This window comes from Pyrus communis, chromosome 2 (assembly GCF_963583255.1).
Source record: "Pyrus communis chromosome 2, drPyrComm1.1, whole genome shotgun sequence".
Lineage (NCBI taxonomy): Eukaryota > Viridiplantae > Streptophyta > Magnoliopsida > Rosales > Rosaceae > Pyrus > Pyrus communis.
This window is the reverse complement of record NC_084804.1, coordinates 32,116,788-32,129,910: the sequence shown is the minus strand read 5'-3', so window position 1 is coordinate 32,129,910 and position 13,123 is coordinate 32,116,788.

Here is a 13,123-nt window from a genome sequence, read left to right as displayed (position 1 = left end):
TATAGGGTCAAGGAGTGTAGTTATAAAAAATCATCAAAATCAGAGTTAAAATAACCGTTAAATCGTGATTTTTCGTTTATAACCGTTGAAAAGTTTTGTCCCGTTACTTGATCTCTGAATGTTTTTTTTTTTGTGATTTTTTGGTGATGTGATCTCCAAGCATATACAAACAATTTTGACGGTTGGGATCGTTGAAATTAGTTTTGGAGAATTCGTAAAACGATAGATTGACTAACACTTAGAGTTTATTTATACTTTCATTAAGTATAACAAAAGATTTTGTGGTATCCACTTGTGTAAATATTTTAAATTGAAGATCGAATTCATTCATTGTATTCATATAGGGTCAAGGAGTGTAGTTATAAAAAATCATCAAAATCGGAGTTAAAATAACTGTTAAATCGTGATTTTTCGTTTATAACCGTTGAAAAGCTTTGTCCCGTTACTTGATATTTGAATGTTTTTTTTTTGTGATTTTTTGCTGATGTGATCTCCGAGCATATACAAACAATTTTGACGGTTTGGATCGTTGAAATTAGTTTTGGAGAATTCGTAAAACGATAGATTGACTAACACTTAGAGTTTATTTATACTTTTATTAAGTATAACATAAGATTTTGTGGTATCCACTTGTGTAAATATTTTAAATTGAAGATCGAATTCATTCATTATATTCATATAGGGTCAAGGAGTGTAGTTATAAAAAATCATCAAAATCGGAGTTAAAATAACCGTTAAATCGTGATTTTTCGTTTATAACCGTTGAAAAGCTTTGTCCCGTTACTTGATCTTTGAATGTTTTTTTTTTGTGATTTTTTGCTGATATGATCTCCAAGCATATGCAAACAATTTTGACGGTTTGGATCGTTGAAATTAGTTTTGGAGAATTCGTAAAACGATAGATTGACTAACACTTAGAGTTTATTTATACTTTCATTAAGTATAACAAAAGATTTTGTGGTATCCACTTGTGTAAATATTTTAAATTGAAGATCGAATTCATTCATTGTATTCATATAGGGTCAAGGAGTGTAGTTATAAAAAATCATCAAAATCAGAGTTAAAATAACCGTTAAATCGTGATTTTTCGTTTATAACCGTTGAAAAGCTTTGTCCCGTTACTTGATCTTTGAATGTTTTTTTTTTGTGATTTTTTGCTGATGTGATCTCCAAGCATATACAAACAATTTTGACGGTTTGGATCGTTGAAATTAGTTTTGGAGAATTCGTAAAACGATAGATTGACTAACACTTAGAGTTTATTTATACTTTTATTAAGTATAACATAAGATTTTGTGGTATCCACTTGTGTAAATATTTTAAATTGAAGATCGAATTCATTCATTATATTCATATAGGGTCAAGGAGTGTAGTTATAAAAAATCATCAAAATCGGAGTTAAAATAACCGTTAAATCGTGATTTTTCGTTTATAACCGTTGAAAAGCTTTGTCCCGTTACTTGATCTCTGAATGTTTTTTTTTTTGTGATTTTTTGCTGATGTGATCTCCAAGCATATACAAACAATTTTGACGGTTTGGATCGTTGAAATTAGTTTTGGAGAATTCGTAAAACGATAGATTGACTAACACTTAGAGTTTATTTATACTTTCATTAAGTATAACAAAAGATTTTGTGGTATCCACTTGTGTAAATATTTTAAATTGAAGATCGAATTCATTCATTGTATTCATATAGGGTCAAGGAGTGTAGTTATAAAAAATCATCAAAATCAGAGTTAAAATAACCGTTAAATCGTGATTTTTCGTTTATAACCGTTGAAAAGCTTTGTCCCGTTACTTGATCTCTGAATGTTTATTTTTTATGATTTTTTGTTGATGTGATCTCAAAGCATATACAAACAAGTTTGACGGTTGGGATCGTTGAAATTAGTTTTGGAGAATTCGTATGCCATCAATCAAGTTCCGTGTGTGTGTGTGTATATATATATATATATTTATTAAGTAGATTTAAATCTATTTATTTTGTACGTATAAATTATAATTGACTGGTACACGAAATAGTACATACATCACGTGTCACGTGTGTCATTATAAAAATAGTGAGATATGTCATGACAGTCATGTGTGTGATAAAAAGTTAATAACTTAAAAAAAAAAAAAAATTTCTCACCACTTCTTTTAATTTTCATTTTTCCCTCTTTTTTTTGTTTCCTTTTCAACTTTTTCTTATCATTTTCACTTTTCCCTCCAACATCTTTCCCTAATTCCCTCACTTTTTTGTTTTATTTTCAACTTTTCTTAACATTTTTATTTTCCCTCCATTTTTTTTTTCAAAAAGGGCGGCAAGTTGACAAATGCATGATCATGATTCATGCATATTAAATTATTAATTAATATGCATTATAGTTTTTATACAATTTAATATATATATATATATATATATAATTAGTATAGATAGACTTAATATTTTGGGGGTATAATTATTATAGTATATATAATTATTATAGTATATATAATTATTATAAATTTTATAGTTAATTTAATATATATATATATATATATATTTATTATAATTTTTAGGGGTATAAAATTGTAAAATTAATGTATATAATTATTACAGTATTTTTTTAGGGTTATAAAATTATAAAAATAATATTCTGCTTATCGTGTATCGTGTTTACCCACGTGTATACCCGACCCAACCCGTTATCTTAACAGGTGCTTATCGGGTTACCCGATAAGACCCGATTCGTTATCGTGTCGACCCAAACACCTGTTAATTTCGTGTCGTGTCGTGTCGGGTTATCGGGTCGTGTCAGAAATTGCCAGGCCTAGTTTGCACCTCCATTTGGGAAAATTAAAAAAAAAAAAAAACACCTATTTTTTACAATTGCACCGCCAAAATTCTCACAAATGACGCAATGCAGGTATACATCTTGATGTCGCGTAAAGTGTTTTTGCATAAAGACCACAATGTGGTGTCATGCAAGGTATTTTTTTTGCTTTTTAATATTGTAAAATATACTGAAAATGTGACTTTACTCCCTTCAAATTCAATTTTTTTACATAAACCCTACAATAATATATTTTTCTAACAAAAACCCGACCCGAACTACAATAATAAATTTAAAGCTACTTAATAAATATACATACCATTAAATTTCTTAAGTATTATACGTACAAAATAAATAAATTTAAATTTACTTAATATATATATATATATATACCATTGAAATTGCTGGGATACGTTGTATGAAACTAGTTTCAACGATCCAACCGTCAAACTTGTTTGTATATACTTCGAGATTGTATAAGCCAAAAATCGCAAAAAAAAAAAAATTTAGATATCAAGTAACGGGAAAAAACTTTTCGACGGTTATAAACAAAAAATCACGATTTAACGGTTATTTTAACTCCGATTTTGATGATTTATTATAGCTACACTCTTTGATCCTATATGAATACAATGAATGAATTCGATCTTCAATTTAAAATATTTACCCTACTGGATACCACAAAATCTTATGTTATACTTTCAAAGTATAAATAAACTCCAAGTGTTAGTGAATCTATCATTTTGATGGGATACACATTCTACGATACTAATTTCAATGATCCAACCATCAAACTTTTTTGTATATACTTCGAGATCAAATACGCCAAAAATCACAAAAAACAAACATTCAGATATCAAGTAATGGGACAAAACATTTCGACGGTTATAAACAAAAAATCATGATTTAACAGGAGTTTTAACTCCGATTTTGATGATCTTTTTATAGCTACACTCCTTGATTCTATATGAATACAATGAACTAATTCGATCTTCAATTTAAAATATTACACTAGTGGGTACCACAAAATCTTATGCTATACTTGATGAAAATATAAATAAACTCCAAGTATTAGTGAATATATTGTTTTAATGGGATACGCATTGTACAAAACTAGTTTCAACGATTCAACCATCAAATTTGTTTGCATATACGCCAAAAAAGGCAAAAAAAAAAACATTTATATATCAAATAATGGGACAAAACTGTTCGACGGTTATAAACGAAAAATCACAATTTAATGGTAGTTTTAACTCTGATTTTGATGATTTTTTTATAGCCACACTCCTTGATCCTATTTGAATACAATGAACTAATTCGATCGTCAATTTAAAATATTTACACAAGTCGAAACCACAAAATCTTATGTTATACTTAATGAATGTAATAAACTCCAAGTGTTAGTGAATCTATTGTTTTGAAAAAACATGCATTCTACGAAACTAGTTTCAATGATTGAATCGTCAAACTTGTTTGTATGGACTTCAAGATTGCTTACGCCAAAAATCACAAAAAAATGGACTTCAAGATCGCTTACGCCAAAAATCACAAAAAATAAACATTCAGATATCAAGTAATGGAACAAAACTTTTCAACGGTTATAAATGAAAAATACAATTTAACGGTTATTTTAACTCTGATTTTGATGATTTATTATAGCTACACTCTTTGATCCTATATGAATACAATGAATGAATTTGATCTTCAATTTAAAATATTTACACTACTGAATACCAAAAAATCTTATATTATACTTAATGAAAGTATAAATAAACTCCAAGTGTTAGTGAATCTATCGTTTTGATGGAAACACATTCTATGATACTAATTTCAATGATCTAATCGTCAAACTTTTTTGTATATATTTCGAGATCACATACGTCAAAAATTGCAAAACATTCAAATATTAAGTAACGGAACAAAACTTTTCAACGGTTATAAACGAAAAATCACGATTTAACGGTAGTTTTAACTCCGATTTTGATGATTTTTTTTACAGCTACACTCCTTGATCATATATGAATACAATGAACTAATTTGATCTTCAATTTACAATATTTACACTAGTGGGTACCACAAAATCTTATGTTATACTTAATGAAAATATAAATAAATTCCAAGTGTTAGTGAATCTATTGTTTTAATGGGATACGTATTGTACGAAACTAGTTTCAATGATTCAACCGTCAAACTTGTTTGTATATACTTCGAGATTGCATACGCCAAAAAAACGCAAAAAACAAACATTCAGATATCAAGTAATAGGACAAAACTTTTCGACGGTTATAAACAAAAAATCATGATTTAACGGTAGTTTTAACTCTGATTTTGATGATTTTTTACAGCTACACTCCTTGATCTTATATGAATACAATGAACTAATTTGATCGTCAATTTAAAATATTTACGTAAGTGGATACCACAAAATCTTATGTTATACTAAATGAATGTAATAAAGTCCAAGTGTTAGTGAATCTATTGTTTTGATGGGATACACATTCTATGAAGCTAGTTTCAATGATCGAACCATTAAACTTGTTTGTATAGACTTCGAGATCGCATACGCCAAAAATTGCAAAAAAACAAACATTCAGATATCAAGTAACGGGACAAAACTTTTCGATGGTAAAAACGAAAAATCACGATTTAGTGGTTAAAATCCAATTTTGATGATTTTTTACAGCTACACTCCTTGACCCTATATGAATACAATGAACTAATTCGATCTTCAATTTAAAATATTACACTAGTGGATACCATAAAATCTTATGTTATACTTAATGAAGGTATAAATAAACTCCAAGTGTTAGTGAATCTATTATTTTAATGGGATACGCATTGTATGAAACTAGTTTCAACGATCCGACCGTCAAACTTGTTTGTATATACTTCGAGATTGCATAAACAAAAAATCGCAAAAAACAAACATTCAGAGATCAAGTAACGAGACAAAATTTTTCGATGGTTATAAACGAAAAATCACGATTTAATGGTAGTTTTAACTCCAATTTTGATGATTTTTTTTACTGATACACTCCTTGATCCTATATGAATATAATGAACTAATTCGATCATCAATTTAAAATATTTACACTAGTGGACCACAAAAACACTTTGCGCAACGCAGTTTGTTCGTCGCGCAAACAACCTTTGCGTGACGCATTGGTTGGTCCGTCGCGCAAACAGTCTTTGCATAACGCATAGGTTGGTGTGCGCAAAGTGTATTTGCGCAATGACCCAATTGTGATGTCTCACAAGTTATATTTAAAAAAAATATATATATATAATTTACTGAAAATGTGAGTTTACTCCAATTCTTTTTTTTTTTTTTTTTTTTTTTTCACATAAAACACAATAATATATTGTAGTATCCCACATCGCCCGTGAGGGCGTGGTCTTTGGGCCTTATATATCCATGCCCAGAGCTTTAACTTCAGAGAGGCCTTTTGTGGACTACGGTCCACAAGAACAAAACCGTGCGGTAGCTGGGTGGCTGCGACATAATCCAGGCCCAGAATGCCAAAGCGGACAATATCCGAGAGGTTGGAGTCTGGGATGTGACATATATAAATTTAAAGCTACTTAATAAATGTGACTTTACTTCAATATAATTCTTAATTACCCGAGGTGCATTGGATTTACCCTTGGTTCAACCATATAGCACAAATCAAGGAAATTTCAAGGAAAACCAACATTTCTTACAATTTCTTCCGTGTAAATATATAAGTTAACCCCTTTAAAGTATTCAAATGCTAATTCCAAATGAAGCCAAAACAAGTCTTCAACAATATATCTACCGTCTCACTCCTTTTAATGGCTAAAATTAATAAAGACTAATTAGAAATTCAATCCCACAAAACTCCACCATTACAAAAAAAAGGGCATAGCAAGTAAGCAAAGGTACATATACAAAAATCTCATATGCAACTTGAAGAAAATACCTTCAAATTCGTTCTTCAATGATATTTGCATACAAAAATCCTGTACAAAAAAAATTTAGTAGTGTGGAAAAATTCGTTGACTTTGCGCGAAGCAGACTGACGTCGCGCAAAACAGTTTTGTGTGACGAAGGTGTGCATTGTCGCGCAAAATAGCTTTGCGCGACGAAGGTTCACATAGGTCGCGCAAAATAGTTTTGTGCGACGCAGATTGGCTTCGCAAAATGTCTTTGCGTGACGTTCTGTTGTCACCATTGTGCAAACATACTTTGCGCAACGCAATTTGCTCCGTCGCGCAAATATGTTTTTGTACTAGTGTTAAGAGCCTTTTGAAAGTGTGAAAGTATGGTGTATTTTTTTAAGAACAATGGATTATAGGGAGATCATTTATGCACTCTCTTTTTATGTTTCTGAGTTTAGTATTGTATTTCTTTATGTTATATGGTCCGTAATCATGCGAAAATAACTTGTAGATTATAAATGGTCACGAGAACGTGTGACACGGGCTGCCGAACAACGTATGCTCGATCAAAAGTACAAGTATACAAGTGAGGTGTGGCAAATCACGAACAATTATTCATTTCTCTTCACTTTTACGAGTTGTGGCAATCTAGTACTTATAAATAAATGAGATGGGCTCATGAACCTATATGAATATACACCCAGTAAACGAAACATTTTAGAATAACATATAGTTGGTGTGTGTGCCTCTAGATGGTGTACATTCCTTGATAACATCCATGTCCCATGTGCAAGGTGCAAATCGTAAAACACAAGCAGCTTTTCCCCTTTTCCAACATGATTAACAAGAGGTAATTAGGATTAACAGAAAAGAAAGTTAACTGATGATGTAGTCTTTGAAATCTGGGTACGTAGCGTGCTTATACTATTGTATTTCAAAAGCCAACTTCTGCGGAACAAAATCATTATTTCATTTGAATATGATTGTATTGCATAGGGCGGCTCTCGAGACTCGATTAGCTAAATTTAATACTTGCATTATACGTGTAATGTGCAAGATATTGGTACTCAGGACTTATTAGGTCATAGGTGGATTATGAAAGTAAAGAAGAAAAATGTTAAAGAGATCATATTTTCGACATTTTAATACTATAGGATTCGAGAGTAATGTGTATAACTAAAATTTAGTATCACGAACATAGTTTTCTTAATATTATTGTAAATGAAATAAGGGGCATTTAGAAGTACAAGTAAACAAATGAAATGTGGCGATCTAGTACTACAATCACAAACTATTATTTATTTTTCTTCACTTTTACGAGTTGTGGCAATCTAGTACTTGTAAATAAATGAGTTCGGCTAACCATGAACCTAAATGAAATTATACACCTGGTCCTAGACCTAGTAAACAAACAATTTAGAATAACATGGTTGGTGTGTGTGCCTCTTGAAGATGTATATTCCTTGATAATATCCATGTTCCACGTGCAAGGTGCAAATCGTAGAACACAAGTAGCTTTTCCCCTTTTAAATATGATTAACAAGAGGTAATTAGGATTAACAGAAATGAAAATTTTTGTCCTGCTTGTGGGGGAGTGTTTCGAGATTGCCATGGTTAGTTTCTTGGTGGTTTCTGCTAAGGGATTAGTCATCGAAACTTTTTTATTTTGCAGAATTATCAGCAGTTATTATTGGTGTAGAGCTTGCATATAAGCAGGGTTGACATTGTCTTTGTCAGGAAAGTGACTCTTCTAATGTTATCTGTGATCTCCAATCGACTGATTTTGATCTTCCTTGGCCTCTTCGTACGCAATGGTCTATTTGTTTGGACCATGTTCGCAAGATGACTTTCTACGCTTATCACATATATCATGAAGGAAATGTGGTTGCAAATAATTTGCTAACATGGGCTTGTTTTCTCCAACTTTGGTATGGCATGACTCCCCTTTGTTGGCGGTTCTAGCTGCTTTATTTTCAGACTATGTTGACTTTCCTACCTTCCTCTTCTCAAATTAATGTGCATCTCGGCATGCAAGTTTATCTCTTTTTATGGTTTTTTTTTTCTTAACCTTGTGAGGTTGCTTGTTTTGTTTTGCAGGTTTAAACCTTTAGGTTTGCCTTTAGAGGGGTTAGGTTTCATGTCCCCCCTCTTTTCTTTGTATCTTTGTTGTTTTTGCTTTTAGAGGGGTAAGGTTTATGTCCTTCTTTTTTACATGTATTTTTAATCCTTTTTTCTTGTATTATGTGGGGTTAGGTTTATTTCCCCCTAGCTAGGTGTATCTATTTTTTTCGATATCAATAAAATTATCCCCGTATTGTCGAGGTTTTCTAAAAATAAATAAATAAAGAATTAACAGAAAAGGAAGTTTACTCATAATTTGGATAATGTTAGAAAGATCAAATTCTTAAACCAATTTGCAAATTAAATGATATGTCACCAATAAAAAATAAACACGTTAATCGAAATTTAATTAATAATCCAATAATCTACAACCTCATCATTTGGTTTAAAAAATATGGTCTCCTTAGCATTACTCCATAATTTGATCTTTGCTTATATGGTTGTATTTCAAAACCAACTTCTTTGGAACAAAATCATTAATTCATCTGTATATGATTGTATTGCAAAGGGCGGCTCACGAGACTATGCGTGTAATGTGCAAAAGATATTGGTACTCAAGACTTATTAGGTCATAGGTGGTTTATGAAAGCCAAGAAGTAAAATGCTGGAGAAATCATATTTTCACCATTTTAATATTATAGGATTTGATAGTAGTATGAAAATGTTTGGCCGTCTAATGGTTATTCGGTAAATAAACTAACCATGTTATTTAGTTAAATGTTTTTCTATTTGGTTGATTTTTTTCTTGAGTCTTGAACTAGAATGTATACGATTTTAATTGCATACAATATTGCAAATGAGAAAAAGCAAAAAAGTAGGATGAGAATGTCAGCCCTACATTCATGGATTTGGTGAGGAAGACGACACCATGGAACGTCGTAATATGTGCTCGAGTGATGCCTTGAAAATCTACATCCTTTGATAACACCAATGTCGCACACTTGTGAGGGTCACCCAGAAACACATCACGTATCATTGATCCTTTCATAATACTTGGCAAAGTATAAAGGTACCTTGATAATTGCCACTCTCTTCGAAATCTGGTCAGAGCGTGCATTTTTGTGATTCAATTACAAAAGCCTACTTAGGCGGACTACGAGAATTTGTTAAGAATAAGTACGAAGACGAGCAGTTTTTAAGCAAAGTGATCGCCTTTTAATTTTTTAAATTCAACAAATGTAATCCATGAGATATAAACTCGTGAACAGAAAAACAGTAATGGGAGGGATTGTCCAAAAAGATAAAAAGATTGTTTCCAAATAGGCTAGCTAAATGGTCATTCAGATTGGTATATCTTATCACTTTAGTTTTTGAAAATGAATATCGATAATAGTAGTCCTTAAGTTTGTACACTATAAATTATTTTGGCCATACAGTGAAAAATTTGTTAATATTCTCGTTAAGTTGTAATGTGAGCTACTACATGATGACCTTTTAAAGGGTATTTTTTGTCAAACCAATCACTCCCACTTAACGAGGATATTAATAAATTTTACTTAAAAATACCAAAATAATTTACGGTGGATAAACTCATAGACCACTTCCAACGATTTTCATTATCAGCGATCAAAATGAGGTTATGCTAATTTCCAAAGCCATTGTCGTTCTAAATAGTGAAGCCTAGCCAACAAGAAGGAATCTTATTAGAAATTTAAAGATATTTTATATATTTGTTTTAAATTAAGAAATTTTTTTCTTGTATTCAAATTTTTTTTCTTTCTAAAATGGTAAATCGAGAGTTTGAATAGTAGCTCTGTAATAAAAAGAGAAGGGAACATTTGGTTAGCAAGTTATGCTTCAACAAACATTGCACTCTAAAAAAAAGGCTTTTTAGCCAAAATGATTTCTAAGATTTGTATAACTCATCACTTTGGTTCTTGAGATTTGAAATCAATAGAAGTAGTTCCTGAGTTTGTCCACCATCAATCATTTTGGTCATTCCATGAAAAATCTCCGTTAAATAAAGTTAAAATGACAAAAATACCCTCAATTTTTGTCATATTATTTGGCCCATTGTTTATTAAATTGAGGGTATTTTTGTCATTTTGATTCTTAGGGTTTAGGGTTTAGGGTATTTTTGTCAAATCATGGGTTCGTTGTTTTTGAATTTCTCTATCATTCATCTGCAAGGCATAGTTCTCAATCCTCCATGCGGGTATTGGAATGGTGAGAGAGGGAGGAGGAAGAGGAGATGCATGGTTGCTGTGCGTGGTAGTGATCTGGGTATTCACGTTTCTTTTTTATTTTTATTTAGGAAAAATTAGTATTTGGTACTAATGTTCATTAACTGAAATCTTATTAGTTTTTCAGATTATGATCCAGGTTCCTAGTATTAATGTAATAATGAATTTACATGTCAGTTAAATATTTTTTTAAAATAAAAATTAATAATTGATTTAGAATTTTAATACTCACACCTTTATTAAACTCCTAACCAAATTTCAATTCAAAACATTTCCAAAATAAATAAATAAATTAGAATAAGTTTGTACCCATTAGTTTTTTTTTAAAATGTTTTTAATTTTTTAATCTTATATGTACCCATTCATGTAATTTTTTCAAAATTTTAATCTTTAAATGTACTCATTCTTAAATATACCAATTTGTTATATGTAAAATGTACCATTTTTTTTTTTGTATAAAATCTATTCAATTTTTTTTTTTCTAATTCATTTTTAAACTTATATGGGTACATTCTTTTTTCTTTGATTTGAGAATGTATCCATGTCAAGTTTAATCGAAGAAATTTACTAATGTTATTAAGCCTAATATCCTTTTTGTTTTTTTTTTTGTGATTTTGAAGAATGTACCCATGTTTTGGATCTATAATTTTTTGGTTAATAACACACCCCGACCTGGACTCCGAATCGACTTGTGCTGGTCGACATGAGGAGGGTGACGAAGCCATAAGGTGTAGTGATGTGGAAAATGTGAATAAATTTAAACCTGAAAGTGTCTAAATATAAAAGTGCGCTTGTGAGCGGGAATAAACCAATTTCACACATGATCTCAAAGTATAAGTAAAGTACAGTAAAGGTAAATGAGGAATTATACCGTCGGTAGAATTCCCACAACAACATTTTGCCAAAAATCCTCGTTGACACGAAAGCTTTGCCACTAATACTTGGAGGGGCGAAAAATAAGGGTGACTGGGCCTAAAAATAAAGTTTTATAAAAACCTTTTCGAAAACATTATGACCCCTCGCCGTAAAACAAGTATAGTTTTCAAAATATACATACTACGTATAATACGAAAATACTTACCGTAGCCTAAAAATAAAGTTTCCAAAATATACACACTACTTATAATATGAAAATACTTACCGTAGCTTGCAATATCTCAAGACGTCAATACGTCACAAAAGTTGTAGATAAGCATTTAACTTATAGTAATCATAATATATCGCGGAAATAAATATATCACATCAAGTGCTTATTGACACATGCTGACACACGAGTTCATGCAGAGATATTCTGACATGAACATGACTGAGTGTAATAATGATTTACGCTCTAGTACTACAATCACGTGAAGATTGGTGCTATGTGCATTACATACGAGTCCTAATTGCCTATAGCAATTTAGGATAGGATTGGCACCTATAATGGATCCAAACTGAGTGTATGGTGCGATGTGAACATACACGTGAAAGATTAGCCATAGCCCGAGCAAGTACAACACCAGTGCAACACATGATGAGTAGATAATATAATTATAATCATATAATGGTAAATTGATAATTCAAATCAACCATAACACTATTCATGGCCGCAAATATAATTAGAGCATCCCATAATAGTACGCATACATGTGCATCCTGCAGGATTTAGAATAATTTCGTAAATTCCGTCATTTCGTTAATTCTTATAAACATTTGTCTAATCTAGGCATGCATAGGAAATCTTTTTTCAAATGTATAAATGGAAACCAAATAAATATATAATATTCAAAAGCAAAGACCCACTCACAGTTACTTACGATGTCACATCCGTTGAAGCTAGGAAGCCGGAGTCTCCGATAGCAATTGCACCTAAGCATAATATTGAGACCCATTAGTAAAACTCAACTAAAACGATTAAATTTAGGAAAACGGAGTGTATATTTGGAATCAGAGCGTCAAAATATGCTAAGAAGGGCCCTGGGCAATTTTTGTAAAAAGTCAACAAAAAGTCAACAGAGATGCTCAGGTGGTCAACTATGTTAAAACTTCGGAATTTCACTAAATGGATGTCAAAAACGGACTTGGGGCATCGAAATTAGCCTAAGAGGGTTTCCAAAAAAATTTCGAAAAAGTCAACCCAAGGA